Source organism: Lissotriton helveticus, chromosome 9 (assembly GCF_964261635.1).
Source record: "Lissotriton helveticus chromosome 9, aLisHel1.1, whole genome shotgun sequence".
Classification (NCBI taxonomy): domain Eukaryota; kingdom Metazoa; phylum Chordata; class Amphibia; order Caudata; family Salamandridae; genus Lissotriton; species Lissotriton helveticus.
Window position 1 is genome coordinate 959,989,354 of NC_136070.1, and position 12,589 is coordinate 960,001,942.

Here is a 12,589-nt window from a genome sequence, read left to right on the forward strand (position 1 = left end):
ATTTTGCATTCACCTTGCAAAGCTGCAATATTCTATATTCGAAGGAGACAGCCATACAACAATCAGGACCCTTGCAACATCTAGACAGAACTGTTTTATTTACGTACTAACTTAGAAGAAAAAAAAAAAGCAGCTAGGAAGAGAATTTAAAAAGTGGTTCTTTATGGTGGAAGGTGGCAATGTCTTGTTAAGTTAAAGCTATGTATGCACATTTATTTATGATACGGAGATCCACAAATTCCTCACAAGAGAAGAACCAGTAAAACATTTTATATATTTATGGGTCAACTCTGCGCTTTTTAAAATGTCATCTCTTCTAAAGGGAGGAAAAGGATTAGCCAAGGATATAAGACAGCAGTAATGGCAGTACTCTTGTGAAACCATGCCTAACTTGCCATCGGCAGCAGTTTAAGACATGAAAGTAAAACTAAAAGAGCAGAAGGTAAGCACTCTGTGGATCAATATATGGCAGAAGGTATTTCTGATTTCTAGATTTAAGTATCAAAATCAGCATTGTCCTTTTAAAGGCATTACTAGGGAACAAATTATTAAAAATACCATGTGCTAAAATATTTTGTTAGTCTTTACTGGCATTAAGCTCCTACCACAGAATCTAGCAAAGTCGCATACTTTAGGGCTACAATGACTAAATTCTCACTATAATGCTACACAAACCGCATTTCACACCACATACCAACAGCAGCAGTTTCAGGGCACCTATCGACATAATACTTTAGCCCCATTATTAGTCCATAGCAGGTGTCTCCAACCAGTCGATTGCTATCTACCAGTAGCTCATTTTTAACTAAGAGCTGCAATAAATAAGTGCTGCGTTTCCTTTTAAAATTAAGGAAAGGCTATGTTTATTTTACATTATCAGGCTACATATAGCAGAGCTTGATAATGAGCAGTGTTCCACTTAGATTTATGACCCAGGTGGGTCACAGAGGTTCAGAACCGAAGCAATGATGTATTTAACTATTAAATAAGTCATTCTCAACTCCATATTGGATAATGAGAACAAAATTAAGTTTCTGAATGATTTTAACTGAAAGAAAATTCAAATGGAGTTAACTAAATGACTAGGTTAACTCTTCATTTTAATTTTATCCCATCTCAAAGTGTTGCATTAACAAAGAGCAGGCATTTTGCTCCCAGTGGCTGATCCACAGTGCCACATTTATAAATGAAAAATATTGTCATTTTCTTTTAAATTGTAAGAAATATAAAGGGAAGAAAAATGTTTCTATGAACTTTGTCTTACTGTTTTTCTGTACTTTAAGCCAATTAGGTCCTAATGTTTTATGAAGCACGTTCCTTCAACTTAAATTCCTCACATTTAAACACATGACTGTATTCTCCTGTTCTAAATATGGCACCATGTCTACAGGCCATTGGAAGTAATATGCCTACTCTTTGTAAAGACACTTTTACATGGGCGGAAATTAAAATGTAGAATGTTCTACCATTTCAAAGTGTCGCATTTACACACAGCCGGCATCTTGCTCCCAGTGGCTGGTTGACATGCTGCCTATTTATAATTGAAAAATACAGCCATTTTTTTAACGGGAGAAATTTAAAGTGCAGAAAAATGTCCTTATTATGAATTTTTTTCACTTTAAATTTCCCCCATAAAAAAAACAAAAATGGTTGTAGGTTTGTGTTGTACATGTAACAGTACCACATATGGGGATAGGTATATCCTGTGCCACAGATACATACGACAGTTTCACCCATACACAACCATTTATTCACACGTCATCACATCCCCACAGACCATGCACTCACTGACGCACACTGCAGCCTTATCATAGTAACCCTAGTCACAGTACTTTGATCAAATCATAGTATCGGGCTCCGTGGACATTAGGTTTAAGGTCAATTTAGCTGGGTGAAGGGGTGTCTAGTTACAATGCGCAAGTTATTTGGCCTTCAGTAGCTCACAATTATTTTCACTCATCAGAAGTACCTGTCATTACCAAAAAGGGTGGCAACCCATGGGCCGTAGCTCCGCCCTGAAGTCGTCCATGGACGTGACGTCAGCGGAGCCATATACGCCCCGCCACGCCATCAGCTTTCGTCAGAAGACTTTTCCGCATAAAAACGCGAAGCCATCACCAAAAAACTGTGAAAATATGGGAACAGTGTGCAGAAAAAGTCAAAACATGGTATGGTGAATAAACATCACCATAGAGGGACAGTGCCAAACACTGTATACTGGAAACAGAGAGTACAGAGCACCACTTTGGTAGGAACTGCCGCAAGTGTAAAGTCCCAACCTCCCCCGGAAGCAGAAGAAGATGCAGAGCATAGGCAGAATAGAAACTTTGGCCTGTATGAGCCTGTGCCACCAGAGGCACAAGACCCACCATTGAGCCCTAGCTCCTCGGTGAACCATCACAGCAGCCGGCAGCAAGGCTGCAACCATAAGAAATGACAGTGAAGGACAACCAGTCCAAAATCCAGGAGCAAGGACAAAGAACTATAAGCGTCACCTAAAAGGAGGCGTCAAATCCAAATAATGGATCTGCCGAAGGCAGCCTTGTCAGAGACTGCAAACGCTTGAGTACAGGGAAGGCAAGACACTGCAAGCGGTTGAAGAAGACAGAATGGAGAAGTAGACTCACATCGGACAGCCCAGGATTGTAAAGGACACATATCATATGAGCATACCGTCCAATCATAAGAATGGGCAGAACAAACCCACGAAACAGAATGTAGCTTCAGGAGTTGGAATGAAGACGAAATGTTCCTCCGCAGAGGAATAAAGCCACCCGAAGGGAGGCAAAGGCAAGAAGCCGAACCTGAGAAGGTTGTCGCAGGACGGGCAGGCGTTAAGGAATCTGCGGCTAGACTATGTCTCTACCAGATACATCGTTACCAAAGGTAAGTAACTTGTTCATTTGATAGAGACATCTAGCCGCATATTCCTTAACTTAGAATAGATACCAAAGCCATACCCATAGAGGAGGCGGGACTGCGACTAAACCCCACCAAGGTCCAGAAGAACCTAGTAGTCAATAACCTGACTAAAGGAATGTCGTCTACCAAGGACGAAACACAGTGGGGACAAAATGACAGTGCAATTACCCACCAAACCCCTATGCCCTGAAGAGAGCAGGAATCAAGGGAAGGCTAGGTCACCACAGCCCATCCAGAATAACACGAAAACCCCCACATGTAGAGGGGATGAAGAAGAAAAACACCAAGCCAGAACGCTTGCACCTGAGCGACAGAAAAAATGCAGAACCTCGAAAGAGGCATGAAGGATCCCCAGGATCCAAGGTGGAGACAAGAAGTTAGGGCTGGCCCAGCTAAATTACTCAAATGGCGTAAAACATTGTGAAACCTGCTCCCGTAATGACTTGAAGGCAGCAGGGCACTGACCCCTGCCCAGCACAGGGCAGAAAAACACGCTTAGTAAGAAACTGACATGAAAAGAACGTGCAGCCCCTCGCAGGGAGTAGAACTGAACCTTATGGCATGAAGGAACCACAGGATGCGGCAGTCGCCAAAACCAACCCAGAGGACCTGATAAGTGGTATGTGGAGAGAACGTGTAACGCCCCATGTGTACCACTGAGGAGGAGCACTGCGGAGACCCTCACCAGACAAAGATGTGGAGAGCATTGGAAGAATGTCCATACACAGCCCGAAAGACGATCATACGCAGCCAGAAGTAACACCAGGAAGCAAGACAGCCGGAAAAGCAGATATGCGCTCAATTGCAAGAAGCAACAGGCCGCACAAGCCATGAGGAATGAAATGGCACATAACTGCCTCAAGAAGATGCTGAAACCCGTCCAAACCCAGGCACTCGGTTACGCTGAAAAGTACCTGCAGCTAATACAGAAAGTGGTACTACACCAGGCTCTAAGCAGCGTCTGCCGTCAGTCCAGAAGAGAGAGCAGTCTTCTCGCAGGACAATTTAGAAGGAAAGACAAGCCTAACAAAGGAGTACTTAGGAACAGCTCATGGGTCCTAGCCACCAGGAAAAGCGGAGTACAAGGAGAACCAGCTCCACGAGTCCACCACATTTAAGAGTGCTAGTGGAACGTAGAAAACCCTGCGCAAAAGCAGTGGGGATGTGGAGAAAATTGCTGGGGCACAAGCCAAAGGCCATAACAACCCACAACAGAGAGGTCCATGGCAACTCCCTACTGGGGAAAACAACCCAGGCGGGGCTGGCACCAAAAGAAAATAGACCTAGAACCGGGGTCGAAGCATTACAGACAATAGGGCGATGTAGGTTACTGAATGTAGTGAAGACTACCATTACATATCCATGATGGCCCTTGGAGCTGCCAGATACCACTGGGCTGTACTCACAGCAAAGCGAGAAAGGCACAGTAGTACTCTTTGATTGTTATCATAGTCAGACCCACGCAGGGACCAGACTACAACACAAATTGTAAACAAGTGTTTAAATGCCATTTAATAAACATGCCAAGGAAAAAAGATATCTTGCAATGCAAGAGGAAAGTATTTCAAACATTTAAAAATGCGACCCGGTACGACAAAAAGGAAAGGAAGGCCAACCTTAATTCCCGAAAAAGCATTTGAGGGTTATAGCTGCAATGGAAAGGACTGTATGGAACCAAGTATAGAATTGTGTGCATTTCAATGTCCTCAACTATCACTTACACTTCCTCAGCTGATAAGAGGAGTGCTGAGGACTTCTCTCCATGTTTTAGAAAGAGACCTCGCAGACTGAGAAATTCCTAAATATGAACCTTGTCCACTCGGTGCATAATTGGTGGGGTTCCAATAAATGTTAGCCTTTGTAGAGTGATGTGTTGTCCATGAACATTAAGATGCAAATGCTGCAGTGCCACTCATAGACCACCTTACTGTGAATGATGGGTTTGTATAGGTATTTACAAAACTAAATTTTAAATTAGGTGAGCAGTGCAATGGGCATGGCAATTAAAACTATTTTAAACTTCACAGCCACGATATTTCCCCACCACGCCACTGTCAGAAATGTAAACTTTGTGAAAATAAAACCGTGATTATGGTATCCAATTTTATCTTCATGTTTAAGACTTTGCTAAATATCAGCCAGTCGTACATCTCAATAAAAACATAACTGTATCAGAAAGTCACACTCCACAAAAGCAATCTGAAGTTGGATGCATTTGCAAACCTCTGTCAACCAGGAGAGAAATACAGGAAAGCTAAAGTACTATTACATCTGCATCACAAATCTATTGCATGAATCTCAGTGATGTGAAGCCTAAGAGTGTGTATCTTTGGCTTCCCAGAAGTTCAAGTGCCCGGAGCCTTAATCCATACAATTATTTTGTACAAATCACGTGGGTTCATTTCCTAATATCTGAAAGAGCTTTTATGATATCCCAATTACATTTTCATCTTTGGCAATTAAGTTTTGCCCTCCAACAAATGGAAGGCTTTGTAGATGTGTACAGACTCCACTGCAAAAGCTCCATTAACACACATTTCTCTAGCACGGTGTTAATGTTGTTTTGTGCTCCTTTCTGCACTATTACCGGCGCAATGAAACAAAAGTTGTTGCTGTGTGTATTTCCTGCGTGAAAAAGCATAATTAAGGGACTGTACTAATTATTCTATTTATTTTTCCTATTAATGACATTACTTTTACAAACATTGAGAACATTTTTTAGTACAGCTTGTAAAATCTTACCACTAATCATATTGCAAAATTGTATCTTTAAATAGTATTATAAGTTAGTCACATAACAAATATGTCTTTGTATAAAAAGGTTTACCTGTAACAACAAGAGAGGAAGGGAAACAAGAAGCACTCCTATTCCCCTCGGGCGAATATCAAAATAAAGACTACAGGATAGAGGAAAAGTAAGCAAATAATCTAGCACACCATCTAGGATGCTCACGAAAAAAACCTTTTACGGTTGATTTGAAAACCCCCACTCACCGACCTGGTCGGTTACATGCTTCATCATCGGGCCCCACAAGGAGTGGCCGAGTGCCACCCCAGTGTGCTGCAACGCCAGGTTACTGCGGAGCTGGTTTTTGTGAATGTGAAGTGAATATTAAAAATGTCACAATTGAGTCAAAAAAGAAATTTTATTCGTATTGCCAATTGGACAAGGAAAGAAAATAGAGGTGTAGGATAAAGGACCAAAATTAAAGATCCAATTTTATCCTAATGCAAGGTCAACGTTTCAGCACATGTGAAATGTTATATCAGGCATTCGTCAGGACCAGTGAATTAAAAATAAGTGAATATGTGATGTCAAACCCCGGTGGTATGGGCACGCTAAGGCTCACCCTACCCAGTGGTTATAAGTGTGAAAAATAAAAACACTTTACCAAAATTCCAACGTGTTGGAGTGGAACCGAGTCTAGTAAATGGTGCTAGGATTCAAGGCACCATGGATCTCGGGAGGGGGGGGTGGTAGCAATAAGGCACACCGACCTGTTAGCTAGGCACCCGCTTGGTACCTGCAACGCCCTCGATTGCCGGACCCCAAGAACTGGCGTTGCGGCACACCGGGGTGGCACTCGGCCCCTCTCAATTCGGTTGTGGTCTCAAAGCTAGCTGGCATACTGTTAAAACAGTGTTAACCATAAAAGATATTGTGAAGGTTATTATTCCTGCTTTTATTTGATCTGGCCAGTTCACATCACATTATAACATTATGAATCATCCTAATACATAGAGGACAATTTTGCAAACGTTTACAAACGTTTTGTCAAAAAGCAGGGTATATTTTAAACGAACAGTGTTGTAGCAGAACTCACCCATCATTAGGCTAATCAGCAAGTTGTTGTCCTAAAGCCTACCATAGCTACTCTCAGTGACATTCGGCTTCTTTGGACAGGTGGTCTACTGCATTGAAGCCACTAAGGAATGTCAGTAACATCTACTAAGCTTCTTGGAATTTGGAGGCAAAAAATATAAGAAAGCTGATGATTAAGTAGCTGTCACTGTCTTTAGTTGGATGCTTCAATAATTCCTTTTACGTGAAATCATGGAGCATATTAGCTTCTTTTGTTCTATCACATATGGAAAACAGTAAGGTCTCCTTTAATTAAACTTTAAGTCACACTTCCCTGACTCAGCTTTTGGAAGATCGCAGAACATATAACCTTTCAAATCCAGATGCAGCAAGTACAAACCATTTTCATGCTGAGCTCGCAACTTGGAGGGAGAGCAATGTGCCCTAATGTTGCACAATGTATGGGGCAGGGAGTGCATCATTACACTATGGAGCTCAGTAATAGTAGGACTTTGGAAGGAATGAACGTTTACCACTGAATAATCTTTTGATTTTCTTAACCAACTCAGACATTTTCCATTTATTCAAAGCTAGGCCTAAATGGGAGTCAAATTGAGGATAAAAAAAAAAGTCAGGAAAAGTTACTTACCCTGTAAGCATCTAATAGCACGCAATGCTGTAGATTAACAAACTGGTCAGAATTACAAAAAAAACTTGATCCTGTCAATGTAATACATGATTATTCTTTACGTCTAGGGTGTGTAGAGTTCTTTCTGCTACAGAGTGTATGTAGAAAGAAGACTGCCAGCTCTATGGCTTGGTTAGGATGGAAGTAGGATAACACCTTGGTAAGACATGTAGGATTGATTCTGGGTAAGCATGAGACTCCATAGATTCGAACCGAAATGGGGCCCAAGTTCTATATACCATAGAAGACAAGGTGAATGATTTGTTGGAGCAAGAAACGGTATGGCTGTGCACAACAGGTACATCTCTCACTGGATCGTGCTCTGGATAAGATCTGCTAAGCACTGGCCGAAAAACAGGACCCAGAGTGCCTATGGGCTAACGCAACTAAAGACAAGATTGCTACCTATGTGTTGGCATTTCGGGCACATATCCTTCACCAGGCGGTGATGTAGGCAACGCTCCATACAGTCACAAAGCACTATTGTCTGGACAACCATGTCAGTTGAGGTGGGCACTTTGCCCACTCGTTTCTGCAGAACTTTTTTTTGGTTGAGTCAGTTCACTGACCCACCACCTGGGAGGAACTGCTTTGGTATTTATACAAAATGTGAGGAATTTGTATTTAGAAGTCTCTAACAGAAGAAAAAGTTACTTAATTTTGATAATGCTCTTTCTGGTAGACACTACATGCAGGATTCGCACTGATTTCTCTCATTCTCCCTGTTCTGGGAACTGGATTCTTTTCATTTAAAAAAGTCAGAAGTAGAGATCTGCACACTGGTCACTACAAACCTAAAGTTTGGATTCAGTGTACGCAGACAATTAAGAAAGCAACAAGTGTCAGTGTTTATGAATGGAGCCTATTTAGAGCCATGCTGCTCACTTCCAGAGTGGAACGCTGTAGGTAGGAAGCTGTGTGGCGCCAACAGTCAGCGCAGGGGTACTGGTTACGATTTTCAGGATCCAGTCTGGCACCTGGGGAGTATTTAAAAGGTGAGGAATCTATGGTTAAAAGTCTATCACAATGAGTTGATGACTGGGGTGATAAAGTGGCAGCAACAGCTGGAATGCCAAAACTCGATTGATTGGTATAGACTTTCCCCATAACTGTGTTTAACTATGGACCCCGGAAAGGCTAAATCTGATGAAGTTGGAAATGAGTCTTGGTGGCATTTACTGTTAATCCCAAACTATGCCGCACGTAAATCATTGACTGAGTGTTGGCTAGGCATTGCTGACAGCAGCCGCTCTTCAACCGCCATTCATCGAGGTAGAAGAAATATGAGTGAACACCCTTGGAGCCGTAGTGACCACAAAAAGGAATAACTTTAAATTGGTAGTGATATTCCCTTACCACAAAACTAAGGTATCTGAAATGAACAGGGTGAAGAAGTATATGACAGAAGGTGTCCTTGAGGTCAGGCACTATCATGTCATCACTTACTAGAGCAGAGGGATGACATCCTGTGGGGTAATTATATGAAAATGTTACAACTGGATATATCTGTTGAGAGGCCTGTGGTCTAAGATAGGCCTGAGGGAGCGATCATTTATGGGAATGAGTAAACACCTTTTTCTGATGTTGTGGAGGCACTATCCCTATTTTGCATTTCTGGACAAACACATGTACCTCTTACTCAAAGAAGATTGTCTCTGCTGAGGACCTGCCAGTGGAGAAGCAGTATGGGAGCAGTAATGAGAAGTCCTAGGCACTAGACATGGTAAACTAGTCTAATACAGTTTGCTTCCAGTGATAAAAGAAATCTCTCCCCCAGAAAGGTTACAGGTGATATGGTGTGAGGGAGGTGGGGCGAGTCACTGCTTGGAGGTGTAAGCTCCTTTACTGGATTCACCTATGCCTGCCTCTATTGTTAGCCCTATATGTGCTCCAGGTGTAACCTCTGCCTGTCTGCAGGTGGAAGATCGGCTGCTGTCTCTTGTAAAACTGAGGTTGGTCTGGTGAAGTGGCCTTGGGTCCTGCTGCCTGTGAAAGCAGTCTTTTACAGCTGGCGTTTGCAGGACAGCCATAGACGTTTCCATTTCCTTAATTTCCTTCTAGCATCTTGTCAACCAGGGGGAGGAGGGGGTTGGGGAGAGGGGCAAAGAGATGATCCCCCTAAAATGGGAAGTTGTAGAGATGCTGCTGGATCTCTGTATTGAACTCCAGCACATGCAATGAAGTGTGGGGTCTCAGGAGGATGCTGGTGTTGTTGCCTCTAGAGGTTGTGTCCGCGGCGCCAAGCACACAATGAATGTTGGTGTTCGAGATCTCCTTGCCCTTAGCCACTATGCACTATGTCCCCAACCCACCATATTCTCCTCAGGTGTCATCAGTTGGTTGAAAAGTTGGTCATCGGTTTCATTTGGGGTCAGGAACCCTATAGTCACTCTGGTAGAGGCATGGAAGATGGTGTGAATGAGCAAGGTGGTGGATGCTTAGTTGGTAGACTAGGTGGGTGAGTTGGAGGAGAAGGTGGAATAAATAAAAAAAAGGGGGTAAGGCTGAGGAGAGTGTGCCTTTCAAGGTAAGCTTTCTCTTGCGAGGAAGTATCTCTGTTGGCTTTGGATGGGGTGGTTTCACAAAGTTCTTCACAGTGATATGGTAGATAAGAGACACTTCTCCCTACCAACAAGCTCCTCCTGGAGTCTTTGCAGGATCGCCACCTCAGCTCTCTCAAATCTGGCCATCAATTAGAATATAGACGTCAACGTAATCATCAGCGACTGCTTTTGTGATACAGAAAGAAAACAATACTACCTCCCCTAACCCCAGGCCATCCACCTCTGGGTGCATCGAGCATTGGTTGTCAATCCACAAGCCGTGTCTAGAGACAAGGCATGGTAGAAACTCATTGTGGCGCAGGCTGGTTTGCCAGATGTATTGGTGTAAAAATCCAACCATGTGGGGTAAAAAACATGTTGAAAACATGACCAAATCTGATGCAGATTTGACTATCTCCAAAACTGATGGTGGCTGAAACCAATCCAACATGGAGTCGTTGCCCATCCGCACTGACCACTAATGGAAGAGTCATCCTATGAACATTGTGTTTTCTAAAATCGGCATGTCCAAAGCTCTAGGACATACAGGAAGGTAGTGCCATAACTGCAAGCCTGAGGTGAAGCCTCTACATTAAGATAATGTTGATAGTTCTCTTAAACTGAAGATCGATTTTTCTCCCCAACCCCAGTGTATTTTTAAAATGTGTTAACTAGTCCTTGGGTCAGGTAAATTGGACAAACTGCACCTTTTATCCAATGAACGGAGGACCACCAGCAGTTAAGCGTGTGCCCAGTGCCCTAATGTCATCATTTTTTTGCACTAACTTTTTGTTTTACTATGTTAAAATAGAACAAGATCAGTCAAGCCTGGGTGGAGTTTGCGGAGTTATGCAACAAAATTCCTACGGAGGCGTAGTGCGTTAGTGTCATGCCGTTCGCAGTGATTTTGTGTGTCGGGTGTTTGTCCCACGCTGTAAAATCATTGCGAATGGCACCATGCACAGCGCAAGAGGGCGCAGCTTCCTTTCTGCTGCTCGGGCAGATTTTCTACTCTAGCGGCAGCTTTCTCAACGTGAACGGAGGTTTCTCAAATCAAGTAGTTGCAACCTGCCGCGACCACATGCATTGAGAAATCCAACCACCAGCGTTGAGGAATCTCGCCAGGAAATAGATTTTCCTCTCTCGCCAACTAGACCATAGCGAGCACGAGCAAGGAAAAATCTCACCGGGAGGTGGATTTTCCAGGCTCGCCAACTTCACACTTGACGAGGAGGAACAAGGAAAAAAAACTCAGCAGGGCAGAGTATTTGGGAACTCCGCTTGTTCCCTGGAGTGCAGAAAACGTCACGAACTGAGCGGAGTTCACCGCCCAGGGTTAATATCAATATGACCTTTTTAGTTTAAGATATGTTCTAAACTGTGCGCTTCTTTATCTACGATTCAAGATGTCCTGTACTCGGTATGCTTTAAATAACTAATGGCTTTGATTATCTGCACAAAAACCCACCAACAAAGATCATTTCAAATGGGGGTGGGAGGATAAGAGATTAGAGCACTCGTTTCATCTTGTATGTATAATAAGGATTCACCAGGCAAAGGCTTTTCTAGATATTCTAGACAAACAGTATATACAAATATTTATTTAAAATTCAGATTAAAGGTCTTTCCAGTTGCCTCAGACACAAAGTTTTGGGATTGGCAATAGACTGATCACAATTAACGGTGCACATGAGAAAAGAAAAAATATATAAAGTTGACAGACTATCTTATTCCTGACTTTAAAACTATTAGACGCACAACAGCTATTTGTCCATCTTAATCTGTACCTAATTTTCAATTTTTGCTGTAAAGAAGTATATTTAGACAGCTCAGAGCCTCAAGTTTTAGGCAAACTATCCTGTTTTCCTGAAATAGCAGTGCTTTTAGGACTTGAGGCAAAAAAATTAAATGTTAAAAAATTAAGCTGAACATGTTGTCAAGTACCAAACAAATGCAATACTTGGGGGACTGTTTTCTTGCCATTGTATATTTCAGGGCCAAAATTTACTGCATTCCAACATAACGACGAGTACAGGTACTCTTGGGTCAACATCTCTCAATTCCAGATACAACTAGCAGATTGCAAGCTACATCCTGCACTTAAAGGGCTGGACATGAAAAAGAGACTGATAGCCAGACTACTTGGATCAAATTACCCCCATCACACTCCTGCAGCCTCAAGCACCAGAATTCGAGATCAAAGATAATCAAATAAATATTCATCACCCAAATGATACCACACCCTTCCACACTAAAATATAATTTTGTTATAGGATGTACTTTCTTCAACATTAAAATATTGAGAATGTACAATATTAAACCTATTGTAACGTGATTTGTTGCGATTAATTTAGCTGGCATCCCTTATTTTGAAATCTTCAGGTTCAGGGATTCACAGTTCTGCAGGGTTTGGATTCAGATTGTCTTTAAGGAACTGCATCACAACCTCCCATAGTAAAATACAATTTGTCCAAGCAAGAGCTAATCTGATTGCCGGGTGGAGAACTAGTCTTAGTTATATGTAAAAAAAAAACAATTCAATTTTCTCCTCAAGCCATTTTATAACATTCCCACATTCAGCTGGCAAATATTTAATAGCAAGTGTAGTCCCATCTCCATCATTCCACTCCCATA

General features: G+C 42.4%; 1 protein-coding gene across 4 annotated transcripts in view; it reads right to left on the reverse strand.

Annotated features, from left to right (window-relative positions):
- LOC144782087 (RNA-binding protein 6-like) overlaps positions 1–12,589 on the reverse strand; it is a 1,028,143-nt gene that overhangs the window by 760,663 nt on the left and 254,891 nt on the right. The gene's annotated exons all lie outside the window — the stretch shown is intronic.